Source organism: Rhinoderma darwinii, chromosome 4, assembly GCF_050947455.1.
Source record: "Rhinoderma darwinii isolate aRhiDar2 chromosome 4, aRhiDar2.hap1, whole genome shotgun sequence".
Taxonomy (NCBI): Eukaryota; Metazoa; Chordata; class Amphibia; order Anura; family Rhinodermatidae; genus Rhinoderma; species Rhinoderma darwinii.
The window spans coordinates 92570407-92585982 of NC_134690.1; positions in this window are offsets into that span (position 1 = coordinate 92570407).

Below are 15576 nucleotides of genomic sequence, written 5' to 3' on the forward strand. Positions count from 1 at the left end.
AAGTTAGGTGTTTCAGAAGGTGCTAGAAAATGTCTTTTGGCCGTCAGGTTACGGATGAATTTATTTACGTCCAACAGTGTGTTAAAAATATCAAAATTCCGGTTAGGCACATAGTTTAAGCCCAAAGACAGGACCTCTCTTCGAATCTGGGTTAAGATGGTGGACGACAGGTTAACTATGTCTGTGTTAAACATTAGTTCCTTTGATTCCGTAAACGGCGGGGTTCTATGTCCAGTTTGGTGTTTTCTCCCCCCTCTCTCTCCCCGTTTTTTGACCCATTACGGGTGTTACAGGAGGGTTGTTTGGATAGTGGTTGGGATCTTCCATAATCAGACTCTGATCCACTGTTGCCTCCATCTGTGGAATCATATTCCGTGGAGCTAAAGCTTACTCTATTATATTTTGCTCCATATTTTTTATTATTATAAATTTTCTTGTTGGTCTTCAGAATAGGTCTGATTTTATGAGGGGTCTGATCTTTCTTATTCCAATTGTAGACCTCATTCTTTGCATAATCTGTAAGGTCACGTTGGAATTTGGACCTTTTTACATCTGTAATTGACTTTTCCACTTCTTTCACATATTTGAATGTTCTGCTTTCTAAGTTGTTGTATTCCGGGACATTTGCGGATTTACTTAATATTTCTTTCAATATGATAATATCTTGTTGGAGTTCTTTTAATTTGTTTTCTTCTTGTTTGATGATTAAGCCCATCAGGTTTAATGAACAGTCTGTCAGAATGGTGTTCCATTCTTTGGAGAACTCATCTGAGTAATTGAAGGTTGCCACCTTTTTAATCTGCTAAAAAGCTTATGTATCTGGGTAGATATATAATGCTGGTTAAAAACGTATTAAATGAAGATTTAGAGGTAGTGATTTTTTATACCTAGTAAGTGTGAAGATATATGTTAGTTATCTGATACATATATTTATCAATTTAACATATGTTTTTTTCGTTATGATATGTTCGAATAGCTATAACATGCTCTCGTGGAAATTGTATTTTTTATTGTGATAGTCATGAAAGTATCTGTATAACATGGATGATGTATCATGTCAGATTTTTTCATTGATTGAAAACCGACTATTGTGTGGTCAATAGTAGTGCATGATCTCTCTTTTTAGATTGAGACCTTCTGGTACTCTTGTTTTGAGACGAAAAATCCAATATGCTTCTCTTAGGAGCATTTTTTCTTTCATGTTTCCTCCTCTTTTGGATTTACGGATTTTTTCAATTGCGTAGCATCGGAATGAATTTATTGTTCTTTTATGAAAAAATATGAAGTGTCTTGCCGCATTTGAGATGTTTTGGATGTTAGAATTTCTTATATAGCTTAGGTGTTCAAGTATGCGGATTTTTAATCTGCTGCTTGTACAGCCTATGTATTTTAAATTACATTCTGTACATTCAATTATATATACTACTAGTTCTGAATTGCAATTGATATAACTTTGTATGGAAAAAGTCTCAGAATTGTTGGAGTTTGAGAAGGTTTTTGTAACATGAGTGTATGAGCATATTTTGCATGGATGTTGTCCACATTTGTATGATCCTTTGTTTTCCAACCATGTAGTTGTAGATTCTGTAGGTTGGAAAGCAGATGGCGATAGAACACTTCCTATTGATGGAGCTTTTCGGCCTACTATCCTGCAACCGTCTTTCAAAATTGATCTTAAGTTGTCATCTTCCATTAATATAGGTAGGTAATTGTTGACAATTTGTTTAATTTGTTGAAATTGGTTGCTTTGTTGTAGCACTAAAGTAGGCTTGTTTGGTTCCATTTTGACGTGCTTTTTAGTTTGATTTAGTAGGTGGCTTCTATCGATTTTAAACCTATCATTGCAAGATATACCACATACGCTAATGAATACCTTCTTTTAACCAAGAACTAATAAAACTTGGAAAAAGTTTCCTTTTACTTCTGTCAGCGCTGGATCCAACCATTCTTTCCTACAAAACAGCAAGTTTTTTCCGTGTGCGACCACGAGGATCCGAGCGCCAGGATTACCATCCATAAAACACGCAACTTCCACAAGGTGAGCTGGAGAAATCCTCCCTATTTTTACTTCCATCGAAAGAGTGACATGTTCTATACGGGGTGGAAATAAAAAACAATTACTATTAGACAGAGAAGCATTCTGAATTTTTAGTCTAAAAACCAGATTTCCAATGGGACTTAACCTAAGAAGGGAACTTATGTTCCATTATTGAAATATTCAGATTTACTTCATTTTATTTTCTAGACTCTTGAACTAGATCTAAAATCTACAATCATTTAAACCTATAGACTAAATTTTATAAACTACGAATCATATGTTCTTGAAATTTCCAATATATTTATTATTTATTATTTATAACGACTAACACGTCTGTTTCCAATTATAAATCCATAAATTATATTGCCTCTCAACGTATAGTAAAATCCTATGTGAGGTATAACTCTAATAACATCTCAAGTTCCCCACTTTTCAAGAAATAAGGTTATATTAATTTGTCAAGTGAATTTAAGTACATATTGTATTTCTTAAGTATTGCTGGCATATTTCAGCTACCTAAGGTTACTTAGTCTAACAGTCCCCATTTAAGTCTAACCTAGTACCGTATTTCTCACCCCGCATCGTATAAAAAGTATGAAAATAATTAAAAGATTGTCGGGCTGTGCTCCTGCATGTATATACTGTGCATTATACTATATCATTTATGCTACAGAAAATAATAAGTTGTTAATACGCCACTCTATACCATACTTCTACATGCAATATTATTAATATTGCTCTTTATGTAGTAATTGAGATATTAATTGTTCATGAACATTTTATTCCAGAATGTTTGCTGATGGAGTTTACTAATTATTGTTCTCCGCAACAAACTTTGTGTTTTTATATCTATTGTTTGTTTTTAAATATGTGTTCTTCTTCTCCTAAGTGTTAATTTTTCTAGCCCAACTTGCATGTACTCTGACTCCACATCCTGAGTTTTTTACGGGTGTATATTCCTGAATTATCTACTCTCAAATCAATAATATAAACAGTCTTCTTTAACCTAGAAGTACAGGGAGTTAAAATTCTCTCTCAGGTTAATTACGTCTTAACCCCTTAGTGACCACCAATACGCCTTTTCACGTTGGTCACTAAGGGGCCTTAGGCTAGGCCGACACCTTTTCACATTGGCCCAGTCTCCCGTGCAGGCTGGAGCCGGGGCTCTGCTGTCTGATGACAGCTCGGCTCCTGCTCCAATACCCGCGATCGAAGTTTACTTCGATCGCGGCCGTTTAACCTGTTAAATGCCGTCGTCAATAGCGACCGCGGCATTTAACTTGTTTACAGAGGGAGTGAGCTCCCTCTGTCACCCATCGGCGGCCCGCAAATGCAATCGCGGGTCTCCGATGGGGTGTTATGGCAGACGGGGGCTTGATAAAAGCCCCCAGGTCTGCCCTGGACATATGCCTATTAGGACGCGCCGGAGGCACGTCCTAATAGATTGCCTGTCAGATTTACACTGACAGGCAATAATGCTCTGTTATACGAAGTATACCAAAGCATTATAGCAGCGATCTGAAGATCGCATAGTAAAGTCCCCTAGTGGGACTAATAAAATAAGTAATAAATGTGAAATAAAGATTAATAATAAAAATGACAGTAAAAAAATAAAATAAAACCATTTTTTTCCATAAAAAGTGGTTTTATTTAGTAAAAGTGTAAAAAATAAATAAAAGTACACATATATGGTATTGCCGCGACCATAATGACTCAATTAATAAAGTTAATATGTAATTTAAACCGCAAGGTGAACACCGTAAAAAAAAAACGCAAAAAACAATGGCGAAATTGCAATTTTTTTCCATCACCCCCCAAAAAAGTCATAATAAAAATGAATCAATAAGTCCCATGCACCTCCAAACAGTACCAATCAAAACTAAGTCTCGTCCCGCAAAAAAGAAGCCCTAAAAATCACTACATTGATGGAAAAATAAAAAAGTTATGGCTCTTGGAAAGCAACGATGCAAAAACAAATAATTTTAGTTCAAAAGTGTTTTTATTGTGCAGATGTCGTAAAACATAAAAAAAACCTCTACATATGTGGTATCGCCGTAATCGTACCGCCCCATAGAATAAAGGTAACATGTTATTTACTCCGCACAGTGAACGGCGTCAATTTAAAAACGCATAGAACAATGGTGGAATTTCAGTTTCTTTTTATAATCCCCCCAAAAAAAGTTAATAAAAGTTCATAAAAAAATTATATGTACCCAAAAATGGTGCTATTAAAAAGTAAAACTAATCCCGCAAAAAACAAGCCCTCATACAGCTATGTAGACGAAAAAATAAAAAAGTTATAGCTCTCTGAATGCGACTATAGAAAAACGAATAAAATAGCTTGGTCATTAGGGCCTAAAATGGGCTGGTCACTAAGGGGTTAAATTACCATTATCTTCCTGTCCACCTGAAATCATGCTCCAATGATAACAACCCCTCTACATATGCACACTACAAAGTGTGATGAAACGACTTAATCAAAACATACGAACAAATTTAGTTCTTAAAAAGACTATTGTTAGATTTTTTATTGTAACCAAACTATATATCATTTAACCTTCACTGTTACATACAATAAACACCTAAATAATTGAAAGTATACATACCGGACGGGTTGATGCTTTGACCCCTAGGGACACAGCTGATGATTAATCTTCCTCCTGAAGACACAAACCGGAAATAAAAGCCAGGAGTGGATACAGAGGTTCCATGCATGCCATGAATAAGGACACGAGACGTGTCAGAAACGCGTAGGCACAATTAACCAAGGAAATTCTTGATCCTTCACCTTTCACTCATATCTGTACTCTGCTTTGTTACTGAACTATCTCATTTAGGCCCCATGCACACGACCGTAAAAAAGCTCCGTTTTTGCAAACCGCAATTGCGGTCCAAAAAAATGGACCCATTCACTTTCATTGAACGCGGACACCTTTCTGTAGCACTAATGTTCCGGGAATTATGGAACATGTCCGTTCTTTTGCATTTTGCGGGCCGTGCTCCCATACTTTGTATGGGAGCATGGCCCGAAAATGTGGCTGTCAGTCGGCGGCCGGCCGTGCCCGCAATTGCGGGCCGTGATTGCGGGCACGGTCGTGTGCATGGGGCCTAAGTTCTTTTTAAACTTGTTATATCAATAAAATTGGAACAGGAGTTCCTTTTTACTTACGTTCAGCGCTGGATCTTGGTTCTATTTTTTCTCCTGTTGTTTGCCGCTGGCCGTGCGGGAATCCGGGCGCTGTCTGTCCACAAACACAACTAATGGTGAGCTGGAGGATTTCCTCCCCCCTCTTCCCTACTTACAATTTTGGTGTTCCAGCTACATCCCAGGTACCTGCAGCTGACTCTGCATTTGAAGACTTTCTATAGGTCAGGCAGCAAACCCGGACATCTATTCTGCAGGCAGTCAATCGCATGAAGCGAAAGGCAGATACTAGGAGAAGAGAGCCGCCTCTGTATTTTCCAGGTACCAAAGTCTGGCTATCCTCAAGGAATATTTGGCTGAAGGTGCCATCATACAAATTTGGCTTAGGCTGACCCCTACCCTCAGGATCCCCAACTCCTTTCACGTGTCCCTCCTGAAGCCTGTGGTCCTGAACCACTACTCTAAGACTCCTAGCCCTGCAGTTGCTCCCAGCGGTTCTGCCGATGTGTTTTGAAGTTAAGGAGATCCTGGACTTCAAAAAAATAGGAGGAAGAACTTTTTATTTTTTGGATTGTATGGGGTTCGGTCCAGAGGAGAGGTCCTGAGAGCCAGAAGAGATCCTCAATGCTCCTACCCTCATTAAGAAGTTCCCCTCTTGCTCTGGCCTCAAGAAGAGGGGGGATACTGTAACGTCCACAGCCGTGGACCGTCGTTCTAACTTACCCCTCGAAGGCCGCGGCCATGGACGAGTGAGTGCTGGGTGTGAGACACCGGCGCCCACTTCCACATCACTGTGCTGGTTCCCGTAGGGCGCATGCGCACTCGTGCTCGGCCTTAAAGGGCCAGTATGTGCACATGTGTAAAATCTGTAATTAGCCCATGACCACCCTGGACTATAAAAAGGGCTTCATTGCCTGAACATTGTTGTGTTTACCCATGTTAGACTTAGCAAATGGTCCCTTAGTGTTATCCTGTTCCCGTGCCCTGCTACCTGTATCCCGTGCTATATTTGTTCCTGTGTCTTAGAGTGTTGGAGTTGTGTTGTGCCACCTGTCATGCCTGCTGTTATACACCACTTCTGGTGTCATCTGCCTGCAGATGAGGACCAGCGCTCACTAGTCCAAGGCTGCGGCCGTCGGGGGGTGAGTAGTCCCGATGGTCCGTGGATGTTAAAGTATCCCCCCTCTTACGCCCCTCTTCTTGGGGCCAGAGCGAGTGAGGAACTTCTTCATGAGGGTAGGGGCATTGTGGTTATCTTCTGGCTCACAGGACCTCTCCTCTGGACCAAACCCCTTCCAATCCACAAAATAAAAAGTTCTTCCTCCTACTTTCTTGAAATCCAGGATATCCTTTACCTCAAACACATCGGATGAACCGCTGGGAGCAACTGCAGGGCTAGGGGTTTTAGTATATCAGTTCAGGACCACAGGCTTCAGGAGGGAAACATAAAAAGAGTTGGGGATTCTGAGGGTAGGAGGCAGCCGAAGCTTGTAGGAGACAAGGTTAATCTGTTACAGGATCTCAAAAGGTCCGAGGAACCTGGGAGCAAATTTGTATAAAGGCACCTTCAGACGGATATTCCTGGAGGCCAGCCAGACTTTGGTACCCGGATGATACTGGGGCGGCTCTCTTTTTCTTCTATCCGCCTTTCGCTTCATGCGAACAACTGCCAGCAGAATAGAGGACCGGGTCTGTTGCCAGATTTTCAGAAAGTCCCCAAATGCAGAGTCAGCTGCGGGTACCTGAGATGTAGCCGACACAGGAAGAGGGATTCTAGGATGTTGACCGTACACAATCTAGAATGGTGTGGAAATGGTGGACTCACTTGTGTGGTCGTTATACGAGAATTCGGCCCATGGAAGAAGCTATACTTAGTCATCATGCTGCATGGAGCTGAAGTGGCAGAGATAATTTTCCATGATCTGTTTAATCCTCTCGACTTGCCCATTGGACTGGGGCTAATACGCTGAGGAAAAGTCTAATCTCACATCCAGGAGTTTACAGAGGGCTCTCCAGAATTTTGAGGTAAATTGAACCCCCCGATTGGGCACAAGCCATGCAAGCGGAAGATGTGCTGAATGAAGAGACTTGCCAGTCGGTGAGCAGAAGTTAGGCCGGTCAGCGGGATAAAATGTACCATCTTCAAAATCTGGTCCACCACCACCCAGACAGTATTGCATCTAGATGAGGGAGGGAGGTCAGTGACAAAGTCTATTGCAATGTGCTGCCAAGGGGCATTGGGTACAGGCAGAGGTTGGAGCAGACCGGCAGACTTGGAGTGAGCAACCTTGTTTGAAGCACACACAGTGGAGGAAGAGACAAAGTCCATAACATCGTTGGGCAGTGTGGGCCACTAGAAATGACGAGTCTTACGAACACCAGCGTGTCCAGCCAGTTTGGAGCTGTGGCCCCAGCGAAGGATTCTCCTCCTGTCTGCCAACCGCACAAAAGTCCTCCCCGGAGGGATGTCTCTAACTTGCAGGGGATTAGCCGTAATAATGCAGGACGGGTCTATGATACATTGGGGGGACTCCACAATGCTCTCTGTCTCAAACGGCCTGAATAGTGCATCGGCCCTCACATTTTTGTCAGCAGGACGGTAATGGAGCACAAATTGGAAACGGGTCCTAAGGACGCGAATACAATTGAGTGCAGGGGACTGGTTCCGATTTCCCGCTTCACCCCGGTTCTGCAAACCAGATATAATTTTATCAACCGGTTCGGGAGAACCGGGGCGAACCGGCCGGATCCCACCCCTGCCTGTAGATAATGCCACACACAACCCCATGTAAATAGTGCAACACAGCCCCCCTGTAGATAGTGCCTCACACCTCGTGTAGATAGTGCCACACAGCCCCCTGTAGATAGTGCCATACACACGCCCTGTAGATAGTTCCACACACCATTTTTAGAGTGTGCCACACAGCCCCCTGTAAATAGTGCCACATAATAACATGTAAACAGTACCACACAACCCTGAAGATAGTACCATACACCCCCTGTAGGTAGTGCCACCCAACCACCTATAGATAGTGCCAAACACAGCCCCCTGTAGATAGTGCCACACACAGCTCTCTGTGGATAGTGTCGCACCCCCTGTACATAGTGCCACACACAGTTCCCTATAGATAGTGCCACACACCCCCTGTAGCTAGTGCCACTAACAACCCCCTATAGATAGTGCCACACTCCCCCTTTGTAGATAGCACCACACAGCCCCCTGTAGATAGTGCCACACACAGCCCCTGGAAATAAAGCCACACATAGCACCCTGTACATAGTGCCACACAGCCCCCTGTAGATAGTGCCAAACACAGCCCCCCCATGGATAGATCCACACACAGCTCTTTGTGTATAGTGTCACACCCCTGTACCATGCCACACACCCCCTGTAGCTAGTGCCACATACAACACCCTGTAGATAATTCCGCACATAGCCCATTGTAGATAGTGCCACACACCCCTATCGATAGTGCCACACTCCCCCTATTGTAGATAGTGCCACACAGCCCACTGTAGATAGTGCCACACAGCCCCCTGTAGATAGTGCCACAAAGGCCCCTGTAGATAGTGCCACACACAGCCCCAGTAGATAGTGCCACACACACACACACACAACCCCCTGTTGATAGTCCCACACACACAACCCCCTATAGAAAGTGCCAAACACAGCCCCTGGAAATAAAGCCGCACACAGCCCCTGTAGATAGTACCACACAGCCCCCTGTAGATAGTGCCACCCAGCCCCCTGTAGATAGTCCTAAACATAGCCCCCTGTAGATAGTGCATCACACAGCTCTCTGTTGATAGTTTTACACCCCCTGTACATAGTGCCACACACAGCTCCCTATAGATAGTGCCACACAACCCCTGTAGCTAGTGCCACACACAACCCCCTGTAAATATTTCCACACAACCCCCTTGTAGATAGTACTACCAACCCCCCTGTAGGTAGTGCCAAACACACACACACACACACACACACCCTGTAGACAGTGCCACCCCCTGTAGATAGTACCCTGTAAATAGTGCCACACACAGCCCCTGGAAATAAAGCCGCACGCAGCCCACTGTAGATAGTGCCATACACACACAGCCCCCTGTAGATAGTGTCATACACACCCCCTGTAGATAGTGCCACACTTCCCCTTTTTAGATAGTGCCACACAGCCCCCTGTAAATAGTGCCACAAACAGTCCCCCACCAAAGCAGTGCTATCCCCGTAGAAGTGCCACACATCCCCTGTAGATAATGTTACATAGCCCCCTGTAAATAGCGCCACAAAGCCCCCTGTAGATAGTGCCACACACACCCCCTGTAGATAGTGCCACACAGCCCCCCTGTAGATAGTGCCACACAGCCCCCCTGTAAATAGTGCCACACAGCCCCCCTGTAGATAGTGCCCGGGTGCCCCACCAAAGCAGTGCTATCCCCGTAGAAGTGCCACACATCCCCTGTAGATAATGTTACATAGCCCCCTGTAAATAGCGCCACAAAGCCCCCTGTAGATAGTGCCACACACACCCCCTGTAGATAGTGCCACACAGCCCCCCTGTAGATAGTGCCACACAGCCCCCCTGTAGATAGTGCCACACAGCCCCCCTGTAGATAGTGCCCGGGTGCCCCCTAAACCAATAAAAAAAATGTATACTCACTTAGCCCCTTTCTGGTGAAGAATGGAGCTCCACAGCCTCCTCAGTCCTGCAGCCTATGACGTCATTGTGCCGGCATGCACAGAGATCCTGTCCCAGTGTCTTATAGGCTGCAGGCCTAACGTGGCCTGTAGCCTAGTGAATGCTAGAGCAGGAAGCCGATAGTTTCCTGCTCCACCATAGTATTTAAATGTATCTGCGTCCTGAGGATGCAGATGCAATTGAATATGAGGGGGCAGAGCTTTCAGGGACACATCCTGGGACAGTGATTTGCCGGTGTTGTCTCTGTAAATTCGAGAGAGTCCCGGCAAATTCGGGACTCTTGGCAACTATGGTTTTTACTCCTGGCTTCTTTTGAATTTGTTCCCATGATTGCTACATTTGGTATCTTTATTGCTATCCTGGTATTGACCCTTGGCTACTGTGTTTGATCTCCTGTTCTGCCGCTGTGATCCATGCTCCATGCTGTATTTGTGTACCAGTCCTGCTACCACGTTCCAGTCCAGCGACCGCTTCATCATTTTGGCTGGTGTCTGCTATCAGTCTGCCGGTCATCTTGCTATCAGTCTGAATCCTGCTACCTGATATGAGCCTGTGACCTGCTACGAGCCTGTGGCCTTCTACCGGCTACCAGTCTGTGTCCTGCCACCTGTCTATATCCTGCTACCTGATACGAGCCTGTGGCCCTCTACCTGCTAACAGTCTGCATCCATCTGTGCCAAGACCTCAATCCTGTGATGTGACGCCATCTACTCCTGGACACTGCTCCTGGTTCTAACTCTGGCTACTACTGGAACATGTTCCTGGCATCTCCTGGTTTCAAGGCTAGTGCCTATGCCTGGCCGCTGCTCTGGGTATCTCCTGGTTCCGTCCAAGGTCTGCTCCTGGTTCCATCTGAGGTCAGCTTCATTGGACGCTACTCCTGGTATTTCCTGGTTCAGACTCTGGCTGCTTCTTCACCCTGTTTCTGTAATTTTCTGGTTCCAAGTCTAGTGTCTATGCCTGGTTGCTGCTCTCAGTGTCTACCAGTCCCATCCAAGGTCTGCTCCTGTTTCTGTCTTATGTCAGCTTCATCTCTGCCACTCAGGTGTTTGCCTTATTTTTGTTTATGAACTGTCCGGTTACCCCATTACCTTTTTCTGCATCCCTGTCCTTGTGGTGTTGTCACTGCTGCTTCTGGTTGCAGTCCAAGGATTCACTACCCAAGTTAATAAATTGTGTTGTTTTATCCAGAAGTCTGCTCATCTGTAGCTGTATCCTGTCTGTTGTCAATAAAGCATTGTTAGGGCTCATTCAGACGAGCGTATATGTAATCCGTGTGACGGCCGTTAAAACAACGGCCATCGCACGGACTCGCGTACTTCAATAGGGCCATTCACACTACCCTTTTTTTCAACTGAGCGTGTGAAGGCTCCGTGAAAAAATAGGACATGTCTTATTTTACTGTGTGTCACGCATCCCTCCATAGAGTCTAGTCTACTAGAGGAGGAGAAAAAAACACACGGCGCCACGGGTCATGAGAAACCAAAAACTAGGGAAAATTATGCTCACCTAGAGGGGTTATGCTGACCAGGCACAACGCTGTTAAAAGGTATGAGTCAAGCCTCCATGCAGATCACCGCTATAGGGATGCGTGAAGAGGAGACACACCCAGGGTGTGTGTAGACAGATCCAAAGCATAGCTGCTGCCCAGGTCCAAAAGCCGGTGAACGGAAATTCACCGCCAGGAATGAAGTCAAAGAGAATGGAAAAATAGGACCAAATATGCTAGGCGCTGCTGTACTAATTTTGTTTAATGAATGAATTTCAATTCATTCATTAAACAAAATTAGTACAGCAGCGCCTAGCATATTTGGTCCTATTTTTCCTTTCTCTTTGACTTAGACTCTAGTCTATTGGGGATCCGTGACAATGCGCCCCGTACGGGTCCACCTCGGACGTGAAAAACTGCAGTTTTTCACATCCGAGGTTAGCCCTAGGTTAGCTATGCTCGTCTAAATGTAGCCTTACACACGCTCTGCTAATCTGAGCATGCATGTTTAAAGGGGGAATCAGGAGAGATAACTGTGAGGAGAATATGTGTTTAGGATGGAGAGATACCCATTAGAACCAAAGGTAGATCACTATAGTGGGGTTTTAACTTCGGTTAAATAGAAAAGAAGGAGGATTTGGAAATGGCCTCAAGGGTGGTGGAGGCCGATGGACCTCCCCAGTAGCAGCAACATATAATGCATGGATAACATGGTCATACACAGATAATTGTCAACAGAACCTGAGAAGTTCCATGTCTTGCTACGCTACTATTTAGGGCTGGACGGACCTGAGGGAACTGAGTGGGGGGAGGCCCCTTGACAATTGCCTTTTTTGCCCTCCCTACAATCTGGACCTGGGTGTTGTGACTATATTACGGATGCTATAATGCAACCATGTGAAAGCGACCTTAGTTTTTTGGGGTAATATTTACAGCTCTATTGTCTCTGCTTATGTTGCTACCTATGCGCTGTTACCACTGAACAGCCAGATTTGACTGCATATTAAATGTACACATTGTCAAAACTATAAAACTGTGTATATATACTGTGTAGTCCAGTAACATCACATGGTAAAAAAGACAAAAATCGCAGATGAGTTATTATTTTCATAACTGTCACATTTATTAATGTATGAATTATTCCATAGCCTAGCAATCCTGGTTAGATTTTTTTATTGTTTCCCATTCAGAAAGGACTTACAGTACAACTCCCTGTATAACGATCTGAAAGTGAAAGGATTTGAAAAATCAAAAAGTCCTGATCTATACAATCCCCCCAAACACTTAGAGGTATAACGCACCATAGTTACAAGATACATATCACAACGCCTGTGATGGTTACCATAAAGAAACAGGGCTGAAAGAACAGTACATGACAGCAATGACCTGGTACAGACAGAAAGCCCAGAAAAAAAAAGACTGTAGAGAAAAACTTTTTTTAAACTTTTTGTTCAAATATTTATTTTTCATACTTTGATCTATTTCCAAGCTTTTTAAAGAATTATTTGGCCCAAAAACACATTAAGTTCCAGTGGTTACAGTACCATCTAATGTAGCAGAACTAACACAATGAGGCACTCAGCGGTGCAGTTATGTTACACAGTTCCTATTGTCCTATAACATATACTTTATTCTCCTATACTGAGAGCTGATAGATTATTCAATGGTGCTTACTGATAGACACTTTACATTTTATATTGTGATTTACTCTATACATAGTGATCACCCATGCACTGTACAGTGATTAAAAATTAAATGAGCATGTGAAGGTCTTATCATACCAGAATACATACAATTCTAGAATACTCCTGCTCTCCACTATTGCCATATAAAGTAGGGGCTATAATGGCAGGACAATACCAGTATTTCAGGATATGATTAGACAATTGCATAAATAGCAATCCTGTCTTAAATGGCGGTCTATATCTTGCAATCGGCAACTCATGGCAACCACATGGAATATGATATTCTCTCAGCTGCTATAAGGTCATTGTTATTTATGCAATTACCCCCATACTTTATGTGAAGCACCAGTAATTCGGACATTGTACTGGCTGATGAGAAGCATTAAGCCAGGACTTTGTGCTGCTATTTCTGATCTCAGAATGTACTCAATCCACTCCAAGGCCCTTTGGGAAATCCTGCTAGACTGTAACTGTTCGTCATGAAAAGATGACTCTTTAAAGTATTTTATCAACTGTTTCCATCATTGCTATTTGTACTTTTCATGTCTAGATTTTAGATATTATTAACCATGAATCAGTGCTGAAGTTGTCAGTAAATAGCTTACAGGTTATATAGAGATATTTTTATATCCCACCATCTCTTACATATGACCAATCTGAAGTTATAACATATTTAATCCCAAGAAGATTGTTCCCACGTCTGTAAGACTCTTAACATTAGAGGGATCCAATTCCTTTGGGGGTATTTCCCCTAGTTGTCTCTTCTGGGATGTATTAGATTTTGGTAAGGTAAAAAAAGAAGGGAGAAAAGAGACCTCAGATGATAGAGAGAACTAAGCCTTGTCTATGACGTTCTCTATAAAAAATAATTTGTAATAATTATATTTTAATAATTTAAATTTATTTTTATTTTTTTCAGAAGTGAAGCACTTGTGACCAAGGTATTTGTTAAAGTGTACCATCTTGAACATGTGTGGGAGATAGCAATTATGTGGTCAGTATCTATTATCAGTATCCAGATATCAAAGGGAACCAAAAACATCCCCAAGGTATAATTCATGGAATACCCCATGGCGCCTTGGTGGGGCTAGTAGCCTCCTAAGTAGGTAAACCTTCTATACACCATCAATTTTATATCTGACATATTGTTTACAGACGTGCACTACAACAGAGAAGAATGTGATATTACCACCTAGTGATTGTTTTCCAGGAAAATATGCAGCTGATTATAATGTAGAGCGTTAAGAGATACAGAATGAAGACATCAATGCTTTCCACTGTATTTCCACATCTAATTCATTAAAATTACATAATACCATGATACAATGTATAAATAAAACATAGTTCTACTATAGGCAATAAAATACATACATATTTAAATAAATAGGCTTGATATAGTTTGAACATATGGAAGGTAGAGTGACCAAAGATCTCTCAAGAGACCTTCAATGTGCTGCGTAGAAAAGTTGTAGAATTCTCTTTGGGAGTTCCAAAACAATTGTTAAATGTAAATTGAATTTCCATCTGGATCGCTGTTAGGAATCCAAGGGCTTTCCAAAGCTTGAAATGCATGTGATCAGGGTTTTTGCTTGCATTAGCTTGAAAGCCACAGGTACTGTAGCTAAGATGATGGAGCGTGACCTGAGGAGGCAACCAATGCTGTAAAGAGACTAGTTATTGCCCTCTTTGTCTTGTTTAGAAATGTTTTCCAGGCAAAATGATTTAACAGTGAAAACTTTATTAGAGAGATTTACTCTTCCTATTATATTTGTTAAAAGGTAACTAAACTTTTGAAAAACTTCTGACATGTCATAGTAACATGTTAGAAGTTTTGATCGGTGAGGGTTTGAGCACTGAGACCCCCAGCGATCGCTAAAACGAAGCGGCAGAAGCGCTCGGGTGAGCGCTGAGCCGCTTGGTTTCTGATCAGCTTTTCTTGGAAAGCCGAGCAGTTGGTGTATGGGCTCAATAGAAAGTCTATGGGCCTGTACACCAACTGCTCAGCTTTCAGAAACTCACCCGAGCGCTTTTGCTGCTTAGTTTTAGCGATTGGTTTGGGTCTCAGTGCTCAGACCCCCACCAATCTAAACTTCTGACATGTCACTTTTTTTAGTTACCCTTCAATGCTGCAGCCTTGTGTGGGTTGCCTGTGGCCTTATTCGCTTTAATGCCGTCCACTATACCGCTGCCTGCACAGACGATGGTAGAACCAACGTCACCTCCGACTGATGCGTGGAATGGACGGGTGTGTACTCTCCTCCCATAGTCTGTGAAGGCAGCCCTACAGCTGCCCGAGGACTATACAAGATAGTGTATGGAGACAAGCAGGGGTGCAAAGCTTATGTTCTCCAATAAATTATTCTTACCTCTTTATGGAATATGCGAGTGCTACTATTATATAATGTTATTATATGGCCTAAGCTTTGTTCAAATACTTTTGTCATTGGAAGATCTTTAAAGGCAAAAATGTATTGTTTGTTGTGTAAGAATGTCTGTAATAGCAAATTCCAAATAAACATTCATTT